Source organism: Achroia grisella, unplaced genomic scaffold, assembly GCF_030625045.1.
Source record: "Achroia grisella isolate CSIRO2021 unplaced genomic scaffold, CSIRO_AGI_Agris_v1 utg660, whole genome shotgun sequence".
Taxonomy (NCBI): domain Eukaryota; kingdom Metazoa; phylum Arthropoda; class Insecta; order Lepidoptera; family Pyralidae; genus Achroia; species Achroia grisella.
The window spans coordinates 3,628,199-3,645,353 of record NW_026712984.1 but is presented as its reverse complement, the minus strand read 5'-3'; positions in this window follow the sequence as shown (position 1 = coordinate 3,645,353).

Sequence of the window (17,155 nt, the reverse complement as noted above, 5' to 3'; positions counted from 1 at the left end):
GTGGACTATTAAAATAACCTCACTGCTAATAAGATACCACATCACTCCACGTGGTTTCCCCTGGAAACAATTGTGATAAATTCATGGTGAATTTACCACGATGGGCAAACTGACCTGACCTCATGCTCATTTTAACATCCTCCACTGCTGCCCCATCAGCGTAAACCGTCAGCTAAGGTGGTTGAACCATTCCGTTATAATCATCCCATCGTGGTTGTATTAGGATAGGAAATTTGAAATCTATCAATCAATTAATCAAATATGAGTAAAGTATGTTTTTAACAAATTTTATTACTTTGCAATTACGCCTTCTTATAATATTTATATTATAATTTCTTATAATATGAAATAGAAATTGTTTGAAAACTGTTAAAAAACTGCGGGAAATTCAATTATTTAAAACGCAACGCTATTGGCGGAGCGAAAGGGACGTAGAAGGTTTACTTTTATGCAAACTAAGATAACTCAAAAATTGAAATTTTGATTTGTCTCTGTTTAGATAGGTTTCGTTTAATATATAGTTTCTTATCTCCAGATTATACAGAATAACAGTTTACAACCTATTTCTTATCGAAAATAAAATTAAATCTTATAATTTCTCTAATAAAAACTATAACTGAGGATTTTATCATTTCGTAAAAAACTAATATTTTAGAGTTATCTCAGTTTGGATGCAGTTGCACTATATGACGAAATGTCAAGGTCAATTTTACCGCGTCGGTTATTTGTGTTTGTTGACGAGTGTTTGTTTTTATTGTGATTTCATTGGTACATTTGGTTTTTAAATTGCATTATGTTCAATAAATAATTACAGTAAAGACATTAGAAAATGACCGACAACGATTTTCATTCAGCGGATCAGTTAATTTGCCAAAAAAAGTTGTGTTCGTGATAACCACATTTTTTACATTAAATCATGATTTCAAGTGTGTTGAAATGAAAGGAGCAAAAGTTTTAAGGTAATTAAGAATGATATATAATGTTTACACTATCTTGCACGGGTATTCTGGATTAATTTTGATATCAAAATTAACATAACCTAAAACAAAATAAAAAAATATTACTACGATTTCCATTGCTTTTTTTATTTGTCATAGATAAGATTTGATTGTTATATGATATACCTATGATATTAGTTAAAAATATAAAGCACTGTAAAATTGTAGTAAGTGATGTGATGCCTGCATATCATGTAATTTTATTGCTTTATCATTACAATAGACCCATTAACCGAAACACAGATTACAAAGAAAACTGCTTGGTAGCTGAAATGGGGAAACTGAACTCCCCACTCAGTTCAGATATAATCACGCAGATATCTTCGTAGATTAGCTTTGTAGTCTGTACGGCTGCCTTTGCTAACGATATACGCTGGCGGGGCACTACTAAAGAATAATGCGATGAGCATTTTTTTTATTTCCCCATATTAAAAGATAACCGCTCATCTGATAGTAAAATATACCGGGGGGAAGGGGATTGTTAGTAATGTGGACTAATAACCCCATTGCTAGCAATGTACCATGTCAGGTACCCCACCACGCGGTTCCCCCTGGAAACCATCTATAGGCTAACTCACCTGACCTCATGCTCATCTTATCATCCTCCACTGGTGCCCCGCCAGCGTAAACCGTCACCGCAGGCGGGAGCATCATTCCATTATCATACATAAAAAAAAAAAAACCTTAATATACCGGGGCGAGGGGGATTGTTAGTAGTGTGGACTCATGACCCCATTACTAGCAATGTACCATGTCAGGGTGACCTCCACGCGATTCCCCCTGGAAACCATCGTGATAAATTCCTGGTCAATTTGTTTTAATATTTTCAAAAAATATACGTTATCATCTATTTAAAAAAAACCTTAATATACCCTTCTTGAAAAGCCCATGCAGTAATCTCTATAGAAAACCTCGGCAAGAAGTTTTCCACAATCTAAATGTACGTGGAAGGGAATACATCTGAAACCGCACCATTTAGGAAGTTTTATCAATATTCAATAGATTTTGTGTGAAAGAGTAACAAACATCCTTCCATATTCACAAAGTTTCGTGTTTATATTCGTAAAATAAGCCCTGATGACACACGAGGCGACCTAAAACAAAATGCTCACTACTGCTCCGATAACGCGCCTGATTTTAGTGTTGTGTGTAGGCCGTTTTACTTTAGAATACAATTTTTATCAGTACCAAATACCTATTGATATTACAAAAATGATTGAAGCGATCTCCATATCAATTTGACACCAGCGCGTTATTTAAGATGGGCGCATGTGATTGGTGGATCTTGCGAGGGGCGTGGCGCGGTACAGCGCAGCTTCCAATCGTCAGCTTCATCTTTCACCGAGATTGCAGATAGGGGACCGATTGTATATAGGGTGCGTTGCGATTATATAAGTTTGTGTGTAGGTAAATTCCTGACTTAAATGAACTGTAATAAAGATTCATTTTGAGTTCTACAGTTATTTAGGGTTTATTATTATATGTACATGGCAATATTACAGAAATTGCCATGTAAATATAATAATGCCATGTGTATGTATGTGTATGTATGGCTATTGGTGTATTGAGTGTACTATACGACAATGAGAAATTATTGATTGATGGTGTGATGAGTAATGAGGTTTGAAAAGTATAAACATAAAACCAGGATCTTCAGTTCCATACTGGAAAATTCACATAGGCTGGATTTCACTAATCGCAGTATAAACAAGTTTAAGGAAACGGAGTTCAGAGTATACTCGAAAAAAAAGATCGATGTTGATCTCGTTTTACTTTAAATAGAATTCACCAGCATTATAGAGATCGCGTTTACCAAAATGTAGTTTAGATTTTCATTCGTTCACAGTGTTACACGCTCATAAAATAATATTTGATGCAATGGGTAATTTAACTAAAATATAGTACTTTTAATAAATATTTGTAATTCAGTCATGTGATAATTCGGATAAATTTTTAGGTTTTAATTTAATAAGTAGGTACTTGTTGACTACAATATATATAACAACAACCTTTACCTATAAACAAGGCAAAACATTATTTTATTGAGAATTTTTTTACACTAGGGTCCTTTTTTTTTATTCCCGATATTAATTTGTCAAAAATTTGATTGATGTCTATTTGACAAGTGACAGCTGCTTTCACGTTTAGAGAATTAACCGTAGGATATCGGGCGTTCAGAATTTGTAAACGATTTAGCGAAAACTAGTTCAGTTTGTAGTGGGGAAACGCAAAATGAAGCTTTGAACTTGTTTAAACGGTTTTAATGTTTAGTTCGAACTAATCGCGATCAGTTTTGAATTAAAAAGGCCTACACACGACATTATAATGGAGAGCACTCTGGATCGCTTTCTAGATCACCTCGTTTGTAGCGATCGATTCCCATTTTAGCCTCACTACCGTTGCTCTGATATTAGTCTATTGAAATCTCGTATGTAGCCCGTTTTGTACTACTCATCATAATATGAACATTTATTATGAACTAAAATACTTTAGTGCAAACACGAGTTGATAATTTTTTTATTCATAATTTCATTCATTTCATTTCATTAACTCTAAAGTTACATTGAAGTTTTAGTAGAGATCCCTAATTATTTCTATTAATAAATATATATCTATGTTACTCAGGGATTTTGTAGCATTATAATTATAATGCTATAAAATTCCTGAGTAACATATGCTATATTTACAATTACAAATCTTCTTACACAATTTGTAAGAAGATTTGTAATCGGTCTGTTAGTTTTTGAGTTTATTCAGTACAAACATAAATAATGCAAATCTTTCCTCTTTATAATATTAGTAGGTTACCTTTGTCCTTTTCGCGACATTATAGTGAAAGTGTGACGGCAGATGTGTAACTTTCGCCAAATTATAATACGGCACGCAATGCGCACGCGGCTTATGACAATGATTATGAGGACATGTGTCTTATATGGCCTTGGTTTTTTTTAAATATTTTATACTAGCTGACTTGCACAATTTCGCCTGCATCAGTTACTTGACATTTATCTTTATATTTCGCCCAATTTACATAATAAGTGTCAATGTAATGTATAAGTTGTCATCATCTGATTTTCTTATCTCATTTTTTGGTGTCGATATAAGCATAATATCAGGATGAAATTACAAGTTTAAGAATTTTGATATTTTAGTCGTCTGGATTTTTAACGCAAGAGCAGTATCACAGGTGTCACATGATAACGTAATGTTGTGTATATAGGCGACAGTTACTACTTACTTCCCCTCCGATCGATACCCCGTCCAGTTCAAACGGGGATCCGATCGATACCCCGTCCGGCCTTCAGCCGCTCCATAAGTCCTTCTGCAGGTTTGGAGTGCCATCTGCATTCGCCCCCTATCGTCCGGTGAAGCTGTAAAGGCCAGCTGCTGCCAACAGCATTAGAGTAGTCCGAATAAAAAAAGCGACGGTTACCTCTTATCATCAGATGGGCAGCTTCATTCGTCGGCTTGTTTCCAATTACCTTAAAAAAATGTTCTGAATGCTCATGGAGACCAGCCCGCCACAAGGGAGACAAACGAGTTGTGGAACTCCTACTCACAAAGAAATAGAAAATGTCTCTCATTCAATGTCATATGTTGGAGTCGGGGGACCGAATGGCAGTACTCCGCGACTCTAACGGCGGTACATACTTTATGTAGGTTCCTACTTTTTTTTAACTTTCCCGTTTAATAAATATTAACCACGGCTAATGTAACCTGGTCAAAAAGTCGAGAGAGGTAAATACCTTTATTTACCATAAAATTATGTACGTTTATACCCGTCCGTACTTATACACTCTATTTTTCTATTACAGGTACATTTTATTAACTAGCTGAGCCGCAACTACTTATCTTTTAACGGTTGGATTCTAAAAACCAATATATTAATTTAATATAAAGAAAACTATTTTTTATGGTTGATAATGGAATGCTTCACCCTGCTGCGCTAACGCTCTACGTTGGCGGGTTACCAGTGGAGGATGATAAGATGAACATGAGTCAGGTCAGTTAGCCCACTGTGGCAAATTCACTGGGAATTCATGACGATGGTTTCCAGGGGGAATCGCGTGGGGGTTAGCCTAATATGCTAGCAATGGTGTTATTAATCCACGGTACTAACGATGCCTTTCCTCTTAATTAAGTTGACCTATACTTTGTTCAAAACTAGATGGTCAATTTCTTTTCTAGACAAAAAATAAAATGCATCTCGTCCGTAGTCAAATTCTTGATAAGACGAAAAAAACGGTGCCATTAACCGTTTGCTATGAAGAAGACAATTGAACACTTTTTACCGGCATTAGCTCGTGCCGGCCCTATCATCCGGTACACTCGTCCACATAAAATTCACAAAATTTTCTATTAAAATTGTTGACATATCTGTTGATCCTAACCAGTGGCGTAGCGTGGGGATGAGAGAGCCCGTAGTCCCGGGCGGCACAACAAAAGGAGCGGCCGAAGTCGCGTTTAACAGCTAGTGTGATACCTAATTGCTAATGCGCACTTTTTACATCTTAACCGCTTACTTGATAGATATATACCATTTGGAAAAGAGAAGTATAACTATAGACTAATACAGCGGCGCAGACGAAATTGGGCCAAACTAGTTTCATATACCTAAGTATATATAGGTACCCAATATATTTTTTTAATGAATGTGGTAATAGAATTTTGCACCCGCCCGCGCTAACGGTTTACGCTGGCAGACCATCGTGACTATTTCACCAGGACATTATCATGACGATTATCAGGGGAACCGCGTCGAGGTCAATGCAGTCAATTAAAAATATACATATAAATGTATCAGTTTAACAATATATTTTCACCGAAATTCTATACCTGATAGGTACATAATCGCCAAACAAAGAAGTTATTAAAAACTAAAAAAAGTGTAATAATATTTATATATTTACATTATGAAAAAAAAAACTGTGGTTGACTGTACCGCCTTTGTCAGCATCTGTCGTCAGTTTTTTTTTGCAGTGCCGTTAATTTTCTCCCGGTTTTTTCCGTCTTTGTCCAATCTCATTGTTTTCTTATAGGTATTGTGGGCAGAACAGGTAGTCGACAGATGAACTTTTACCTTTCCGCTCTGTGACGTTTTGTTCATTGATGTTGTTCACTAACTTAATCTAGTAAGGTTTTTACACTGGAATAGCAATATTTTTTTCTTGCACACAAAAATGTACATGGCGGTCTTAATCCCTGATGGCATTCTTTACCAGTCAACCGTCGCGCTGATCAAAGATAATCTATACATCATACGTATAAATAAAATTGGAGTGTCTGTTTGTAATATCGAAATAACCGTTTTTTACTACATGCATGTCAATATAAATACGGTACATTAACAATTTTTGTCTGTCTGGCTGTTTGTCCCGGCTAATCTCTGAAATGGGTGAACCTGTTTTGATGGGGCTTTTTTTGACAGGTAGCTGATGTAACGAGAAGTAACTTAGGTAACTTAATAGCCTAAGTTGGCTACTTTTATATAGAAAAAATCTTATTTTAGAAAAATTAAGTTAAATTCACACGGACGAAGTCGCAATAAACCGCAGATAAACCAAAATAATATATAAACACACTAATATACATATACGAACTATAAATAGCAATATATATAAATATATATACTCATGGATTATATACAAATTAAGTATAAAATGAAACTATAGGTAATAAATATTCTTATAGTCTCATGGAATCTTCAATTAATGGTGTGACTGAGTATTAAAATATTTTTTTAATGTTCATGCAATATTATATTAAGTTTATTCTAATAAACATTATTTCTGTTTTGATTTGATTTGATTAGGTATATAAGCGACAATTACCGTTTATCGCAGAGTCTCATTTAAAGTAGCACCTAACATCCAAAATTGATTTATACGAGGATGTGATTATCCAACGTTTGCCATGCTTAGGACGGTCAGGAAAGGATAACAGCCATAGATCCTTCGGAACCAAGCAACGAGGCAGAACTAGTTTTTATTGAGCACGCGCCAACAGGATATGGTCAGTTAAGAGCTGGTAGATTTTAGATTATTGTGATGAATTGGGGATTGCTTTTTGTGGTATTCGTTCCGTACAAGTGACTTTTGAGGTTTGACAAACTAATATTTTTTTTGACTAACTAATGTATCTTTCTAATATAAAAGTAACTTAAAAAGTGAGACTTATAATGTAGTAATATATACTAGCTAACCCCGTGACTTCCTCCTCGTGGAATCTAACTTTGTTTTTCTAAAATAAAAGTAGCCTAAGTTACTCCTTATTACATCAGCTACCTGCCAAAAAAATCGTCCAGTCATTTCAGAGATTAGTCGGTCAAACAAACAGACACACAAAAATTGTCAAAAATGTTAGATTATTTATATTCATATGAATGTAATTAGTAAAAAAAGGTTATTTCAATATTACAAACAGACACACAATATTATATATTGTATAAAATGTTTATTTTGGTGTATGATTCCTTCCTCAAACATTGTGCAAACATTTATATTCGTGAGTATGATTGTTTGTATCGGTCTGGATGTTTTCTATTTACAATATGTATGTTTTTACAAAAAAAATCTAAGTACCTATTTATATCAGTTATCTAGTAGCCATCTCTGGTACTAGATAACTACTATATGGCGATACTAGATGGCCCTGTGTTATCTGTCCAGGATTATTTATTTACTCGGGTCGAATAAAAAGAAAATAGAAACATTGCACCTGATTCGTACTGAATTTTTTCAGCTTTTACATGGACATGATTGAATATTTAATTAATTATTATTTATAACACATTATCACAGATACCTATAGGTATATGAGCATGTGTTCTACACCACATTACTAGACCACAGACTAGAGACAAACAATTACCATAAATGCAACAAAGAGCGCCAAAGGTGTACAGAGTAGATCCTGGGCTTACCATGTCCTCTCTACAGTCCATCATAAATATTGTGCTAATGTCACTGACAGATATGTGCCAAATCTACATCTGTTATCTATGGATGATCTGTGGTTTTGAAGTGGTTGCTTTTTGTCTGATTTTAAGTAGCATTGTGAATATTTAATTAAATATTCACAATGTTACTTAAAATCAAAGAAAAAGCAACCAAAGCAAATTGATCAGAACGCGATAACCGCGTTGTTTTCTGTGCTTAATAAATAAAAAACTAGTGAATCCAACTTTATTTTGTATCCGTAAAAAGTATACTTAACAACGCCTTTTTAAATAGTACCTGCGGACATTTACCCATAAATTAATATATTCATTGCAAGTTGTTACTCTCAAGCATCATAGTTGCATAACTATCACTCATTATGTATGACATAACGCGTATAGACAGACACGCGAACTGCGAGATGTTATAATTCTATCAGATGCCGGCTCCACGGTCAATGTCGGGATGAGTCATTCGTTAGACGCGTAACAAGCGATGAGAGGTAGCGGGTGATCTTTTAATAGCATTTGTATTTCAATTAAACTTTCGCATTTAGTGCACTTTATTAATATAGTTCCAAAGTAATTATTATCTTTTTGCATAACAGAAAAGACGTGGTATGATCTATAATTCAATAATGATATTATTGTATCGTTAGATCCATTATCCTTGATGGCGTATTGTCCATCAAATCAAAACTTGACAATTCCAAGTTTCGCTTGAGCTTAAATTAATCAAAACTTATTCCGAGGTACTAATTAATTTTTGTATTATTATCGATGTTTATGTACTACTGGAAGGTAACTAAACAGCACGACTTTTAATTCTATGCAGCAAAAGGAAAGAAGGAAATGTAAGTTGAGAGCAAAATTTAAAAACACTGCAACTTTTTATCTTAAAATTGTGTGATTCTATATTACTTTAAAAACTAGTGTTCATTTTTGTACTAATATGTGCAAAATGTTTTCGTATGTTTACTTACTTATGAGGCGAAAGGTTGAAACGAATTCGTCACACTCACCCTAAAGAAGACAACATAACATCCTGGAAACATACCACATACATTTCTGTCGAAAACATTAAGTTTATTGAATTCCTATACATAGTTATAACAATTTTTATATACGTGTAATTCGCTGAAATCTTATGTCTTGATTCGAACTCTCACACAGATAGTCAGCCGCGAGATGCGCACGCGCCGTTTGTGCGGCAGCTGACCGCGTTGTACTCGGTACAAACGATCTTGATAAGTTTAAATCGGTATTTATTTAAGTCTTTGCTATTATAAATTGATCTATGTATACCCAAAACTGATTGAAGGCCATTATAAAAATTGTACTAATTCTATTTTTATATGTAATTGCAAGGGATAATATGCTGAGACTGCCTGAGAGCGCCTTTTTGTAATAATTAATTATTTATTTCAAAATGGCGGACGTCTGACTCTGGAATAAAGACATAATTATAAATTTATTGATAATTTATAAATATTATAGGGGTTATTGGAAAATAAAGTCAGTGGAAACTCGAAAGGCAATTCTATGTCAGAAAAATTCACAATGGCGCGCGCTGGCTACCCGCGCTAAATCGCGCGCGCTCCTGATCGCGCGTGAAACAACGTGTCGTGTAAAGGCAGCTTTCACTGAATTTATGTATAGTATAGGAAATGAAGTGCAAATTATATTCCAATTTATTTGCACAATTGATAATACATAACTTCTCTATGCATTCATCAGTATAACTTTTATTTATGTCGATTACTTAGAACATGAAGGAAGATATTGTTTAAAAGAACAATATTATTGCAAAACAAGTCATGAGTCAGTGTAGGCTATAGTCTCATAACCCTTCCTATTTGTCTTTGTCTATTGAATTTACTTATCCTATTAGTTACGATATGAGTAATATCTAAAGGGTTAGTCGTAAAAATATACCAAGTCAAGTCAGGTAGAATACTTATGAAACTAAATCATTTACATCATGAATTGGAGCTGTAATCTGCTGATCTGCATAATAAATCATTAGGTACATTACACTTTTATATCGATCACGTGACAACGTAATATGTACCTATAATTTTTAAATTTATTACCATTTTCCAAAAATATTTTGCTAAGATATTTTAAATTAGAAACTTGATCACGTGACGTTTGTGTGGGAAGGCTTTAACATATTTTCACTGTAGGTACTTCTTGCGGGAAGGTATATGTTGACGGTTTACGTTTGACAGACTTTTGAAGTTTACCTTGGCAAGATGTATGATATGGATAAGGCATTATGCCTCTTAGATTATACCCCTTTAATGATATGCCTGCTTATCTTTAAGTTTGTTCTAATGTGAATGTAATGATTAATAATAATATGTAACTAATCAGAAGTAAGACGGTGTGCAAAACCGCAAGACATCAGAAGTAAGACGGTGTGCAAAACCGCAAGACCACCGAGACCGTCAGCTTAATGAAGTATAAATAGTATCAAGTAGTGTGAGTCCTCCCGGATAGTGCGCATTACGGCAGATGTGCACAGCATCTGTCCGAGCACACGCGCGCGCATCTCCCGCGCAACCTGTTGCACAGCTGATCGCTACCTGATCGTAACTTATTTTTTCTAGCCCCAGGGGAAACGGATTGTGGTCAGTAAACTCTAGAGGTTGTTGCTATGTGAAATAAATTTGAGATTTTATTAAAGTAGTAGATTTTTTTCACCTTCATATTTCAGTTGCTTTACATACTTTATTACGGAAGTAAGGTCAGATGGATTGTAGAATTATAGGTTGTGGAGGCATCTTAGTTCTCCAGAATGGCGACGTATGAGGGGCACCGCGGACGTCACTTGATAACGTGATATGCTCATAGATGACGATTGCTATGCATCATAAGGCAGGCATCATCACCTTTTTTTCCCCACAGACATATGGTCCGTGCTCTTATAGTTTGTTTCTTTATATTATTATGCCAAGCGTATACAATTCTTTATCTATCGTAATATGTAATCGCTTGATTTGTTTAAAGCTGAGACCAGATCACCAGAGTAATGCAATTGATCAATAAAGGTATCATCACTTATAGCTAAGAGGTCTCAAAGTTTTGGCCACCGACGTGTAATGGTTTATCTATCGAAATGATTTCATTTCTCTAGCACTGTTCTACCACCACGTTCAACAATACTTAGAGAGCGTCTCCACTCATATACAGTTAAGCAGTAGGGATGCTGCTCGTACCAACGGATTTGCATCATCTTTTCTTATGCGAGCAGCTAACGAGTGGGAATCTTTCCCATGGTTTTAGTGTTTCCTGCTTCTTATAACATTGGTTCTTTCAAGTCTGTCTATCTCAAGGAGTGGACCACCCGTATCACTTAGGGGTATGAAAAATAGATAGTAATCGATTCTCAGACCTACTAAACATGAAAATATATCATATAACATAAAAATCGGTCAAGCCGTTTAGGAAGAGTATGGTAACTAATATTGTGACACAAGAATTTTATATTAAGATAATAAAGAAGATATATAACAATACATACATGATATTTTTAAACGTTAATCTTATAATAAAACTTGTGCAATAATATATGAGTATATTAAATTCTAATAAGACTTTATCTGCAGAAGGTTTAAAAGCAATGTGTTACAAAATTAGGTCATAAGGTCGGTGGACATTAATTTTTGGCAAAACAACAGCTGCTCTGATCCAGGTGTGTGCATAACGTCGCTGTTGGTAGATAATTCGTGTACTACACGACTGTTATGCATATTAAATATGTTGTTTTCTGTCTGTGCTTAAACGAGGCGATAAAATTTGGCAAATTACGTACCTACTGTTTACGTCGTGTGGTGAATTAAAATGGTACACAGAAAGCTGTTTGAGTTTTTTCCTTGATGATGAAAAATTTTATTAAAAAGAGTTAAGTAAATATAATATCCGTGCTTGACTATAGGTTATAACATAATATATTTTTTGTAGGAAATTGTGTAATAAAAATTGTTCAGTTATGAATTTTTTAAGGTTTTAAATTGTGTTTTTTTTAGTTATTATCTGAACACGTTTATTAATCTTCTTTCATTTAAATACAAGACCATATAATTAATTGGTAAAAACAATAGTATTTTTTTATAATATGTTATATTTTATTGCGTTTAGGTTTCTGATTATCTACTATTCTATGATATTTAAATATGTATATGTATTGAGTTATTGACCTCAAAATCCCTATACAAAGGCAGGTGTAGAAGCAGCTGTGAGATTACCACCCCACGTCATGACCGCTACAACTATTTGTATGTATGTATGTGCAGTTGTAAGTTATAAAGTACTGATATAGTCTAACAAGAATGTAGAGTAATGAGAAAGTTTCAGAGGATTTTTTATACTATTGGAATGGAAAACAAGCTGACGACTCACCTGGTGGAAAGCTGCAACTGTCGTCTAACAGTATTTACAGAAAAATACTGCACTACTAATTTGCATTGTAGTAAAGTATTCAATATCTAAATAGTGCTGTTTACTTAAATCAATAGGTGTTTGTTTCTATTTGTAGAATACTTTATTGAAATAAATGTTACTTAGACACATTGAGAATTAATTTAAATTAATTAAGAATAGTAAGTTTATTCGATGAAAATGTAATGGTCCACCGCAATGGTGGTATGAAGGTTTTATTTTTTATTTTAGGATAATAATGCTAAGGTGCAGTCGCCTGCGCTAACGGTATACGCTGGCGGGGCACCAGTTCAATACCATAAGTTCATCTTATCATAAGGTCAGATCAGTTAGTCCATATTGACAAATTCACCAGGAATTTATAATGATGGTTTCCAGGGGACACCGCGTCCACCTGACATAGTAATTCTTAGCAATGGGGTTAAGAGTCCACAACAGTAACAATCCACTTCCCCCGCTGTATGAAGGTATAGTGTAGGCAGTAGGTAGTGAATGCTAAGATGAAAAAGAAGTACCTACGGTTAGTTAGTCTATTGTAACGAATTCACCAGAGATTAAGCACAACGGTTGTCAAAGCTTTGACCACATGGAGGTCGGTCCCTGGTATACATTGAAATAGAAAGAATCATTATTTAAATAAACTTAATATATAAATTTTTGAGTAGTTATATAATATTTTTGTGATATTACCGCTCATTGGGAAGCAGCCCCATCACAAGAAGAATGCGCAAGACACTTGCGTGTTGCTCTTTTAATATTTGATCATTATTTCAGCAATTTTTTTTTTTGTGAATGACCAACAGCAACTTTTACAACAGTAAATAACTATAATAGCTACTTGAGTAATATTGTAATTGTTTTGCTTCTGCATCCCCAAAAAGTAAGTTATATAATTAACTAGGTATGTATAATATTTATTGATTATTTGGTACTTCATCTTTGGAGCAATTCTTTGGAATGATTGAGTGTTGTTTGTTTCTTAGTTTGTAAAAGGGCTAAAAGAAGAGATTTGCTATTTACACGGCTCTATTTATTTATTTTATTATTTTACATGATAACAAGAGTGTTCTTAGTGCTATTCATATATGTATTCATATATGTAAGTACAATCAGGTAGCCCGTCAGATAGTTTGCCAATTAAATTACTTAAAAAAAATCAAGAATGCACTGAACAATGCCTACTTAGTGACTGCAATCGCTGCTACTTGTTAATCGATTCACTCAAAAAACACAAGTAAATAAATGACTCATGTGTATTTACGCATTTTTACATCTAAACACTAAATATGAAACACTACTTCTGGGTGGCAGGATGATGTGACGCGTATGGTTATTACCATATGTAACATGTACATGTATGGTGATGTTTTCGATTTCAGAGTAGGTACCTACTCAACTTAATCAGTTGATTAAAAATTAATTTGACTAAAGTACATAAACGTACATAAGTAACCTTTATAATAGAATATATAACTTTTATTTATCTGTGTCATTATTATCTTTTACACAAAAAAAACAGTGACGAGGCGTCCTTCGTTGTCCGATTGTGTGTTTTTTATTTGACGATAAAAGTGTTGCACATGCTGTTGGACTTACGCTGGTGGGGCACCAGTGGAGGATGCATCAGTTGGCACATCTTAACAAATCCACCGGTAATTTATCACTATGAATTCCAGGGCGAGCCACGTGGAAGTTAACCTGACTCCATTGCTAGTAATGGAGTTATCAATCCACAAATCCCTCTGCTTATGTGCTAATGTTTCACGTAAAAATGACTGGAGTTGAAAATTTCAAGCTGATTACTTGAAATTTTCACAGTAGCTATATTTAAATATGGATCAGCGTTAAAGGCAGCAATTCGAAAAAAAATTTTATTTTTCCTTGACTTTCTTCATTTAGGTAGTCTTAGTTAACGGTAATAAAAGATAAATAAACGGATGAAAATTAATTTCGAGTATAATGCACTACTTCAACTTAATATAGTATTAATTAATTTATTGTTGTAGTTTGGTTGTCATATATAGATGACGATCTGCAAATATACAAAGTCACGACCTCTAGTATATAATAAAATATCTCTACAATACAATAAATTATTCATATTAATTACCTACTTTTTACATCTAAAGACAAAATATGATACAACACTTCTGGGTGGTAGGATGATGTGTGACTCGTTTGATTATTTATACGAAGTAGGCTTTAAGATAGGCACTCTGTGGTGATTTATACCTTTTTAGGCACCCTGCCTACTGAACACGATTTGCGCAGTATAAATGATTTTTTCCGAAGTAAAACAAACTTTATTGTAGAATACATCAAACATTATAGGTACAAAGTATTCATGAAGCTGTACTGCTTTTCAGTAGAACCAAAATGCTATATTTATCTTTTTTTAAATATTAGTATATTGGAAAGAGATTTTGGGAGTTACAATGTTCGGGTTAATCTTGGGTGCTACTGATCCGATTTCGAATAATGCTTTAGCGTTAGAAAGTACATTTACCTAGACTACAGGTTATACCTATAACATCACGATACGACTAATAGAAGTGGAGCTACAATTTTTGGCAACATTTATCAATGTTGTTGTTGCTAGGTACCTATCTAGGAGAGATGCTCATGTAAAGTGTTAGTTAAGATTATTTCTGAAAGGAAATCACATAACCTATAAATTGTGCTGTAACTTGAGCAATTAAACACGATAATTTTAATTTTATTTTCAATTTTCTTACTGTTTAGCGAAATCAATTCTGCGGTCAACACTCGGTGTCTTTATGGAATGTTAGGTAGCTGCTTTTTTAATTCTTGTTTGATTTAGAGTAGTTATCAAAATTCTAATATTTGCTTTCAACTTTAATCCAGGAATCTTTAGCACCTGGTGTTTGATTTTTATTGGTGTTTACAAAATTTTTCACAATAATAATTCGAATAATGAAGCTTCTCTGAAATAGGGATATCTGACTGTTACAGTGGTACTATGTATGGTATATTTATTATGTAATTGAAGTAGCAAATAAGCTGACGGCCGGCCTGATGGTAAGTTGTACTCTACGCCTGTAGTGAATGTCTTACTATAATCATATGTAAATCTCATTTGAAGTAAGAGCAAAGTTTCCTGTCAGATTTGCTCTGCTCTAATTAAATTATGTATTGACGGTAGATTTGACTTAAGCATAATTAGCTGTATATATGTATTAAGATTTAGCTGTTAATAAATCATAATACCTATATATCATTCATCCGTATGTATGTTGTAACCAAACTCCGTCATATTTTATTAAACGACTGTATTCATTTGATTGAAATTCCCGGATGATTTGTAAACACAAGTCCGTATAGATAGCGCTGATTTTCCTGCCAGGACTACAACTGTCAGGTTTATTTGTATATTTTGTTTTAGTACTGTTACTTATAACGAATACCACTACATCGTTATACGAAATTTGATGACCAAATAATACAATGGTCACGACCACAAATAATCCAGTGCAGTGTGTATATATTTTGTAAGCGATCTGTCAGACAATAACTAAATGATTCAACGATTGTCCATCTAGTGACTCACTGTCTGTCTGTACGACGCAGAGCTAGAATATTTTTATATAGGTATCGCCTTGTTAAGCGGTGATTCATAAATATTCGCACTTTCTACATTGCATCTTTGTTTGACGCATGATCTTTGTATGAAATTGTACGATTTTAAGTTTACTTAATTTAATGATAAGTTTATTTGTGGTAGAGTTTAGTCTTTGTTTATGTTATTTAGAATTACTTTGTATAGTCATCTCTGCGGGTTACCTATATAGGTAAGATGTATCGTGCAAGATAGTGTAAGATGTATTTCGGTTGAAAGTTCAGTTAGGCAGTGAAATACATAACATAATGGTCCTCCGGAATGGCAATGCATGAGTGGTAGCATGGGCGTTATATATTACTTGTTGCTGTTCATGTACCTACTAATATAAAGAATGGGGGGAAAAGGATTGTTTATATTATGGACTGATGGTCCATTTTATAGCAATGAAACATGTCAGGTTGACTCCCACGCGATCCCCCTGGAAACCATCGTAATAAGTTATTGGTGAATTGGTCACAATTTCAATTCATACCTACTTATCATCTTCCACTGGTGTCCCGTCAGCGTAAACCATTATCTCTAGCGGGACGTCATTCCAATGTCATCAATTAAAAAAAAAATAGGAGACGATTATCACTTGTCATTGATGGATCATCCGCTTAATTGTTCCTGGCACATAAGAATTCAGTGGGTATTTTCTAACTAGACTTTTATTTCCTCAAATACCTTATTTTTTGTTTCTTTTTCATTTAGTCAAATATTACATGTTTAACAATTTATATGAGCACAAATTCTTCTGCTTTCTTACAATTTAAACAACTGAGTATTATGAAATTAAATAATTTCTAAAAACAATAGTACTTGTTGTTTACGTGGCAATATATACTTAGTGAGTATTCATTAAGAATAGTTCAGTTAGAAATGATAACGATTGTTTGCTAGAAAGGACAATAATATCAATCTTTTCTCTACAGCGCAGGGTGCATTGACACTGCAGGTGTGCGGCGCGTGCGCACCGTAACACCTTGCGTTGGACCCACTCGTATTGGTGATTCTAATAAGATTACTGTATATAATTGCTATATTTATTTATTGATGGGTGCAAGCCTACCGTTACTCGCAATTCAAACATGTGATAATATCTCAGGACAATTCACACAGCGCCATCTAGTCCCAAGTTAAGCAGAGCTTGTGTTA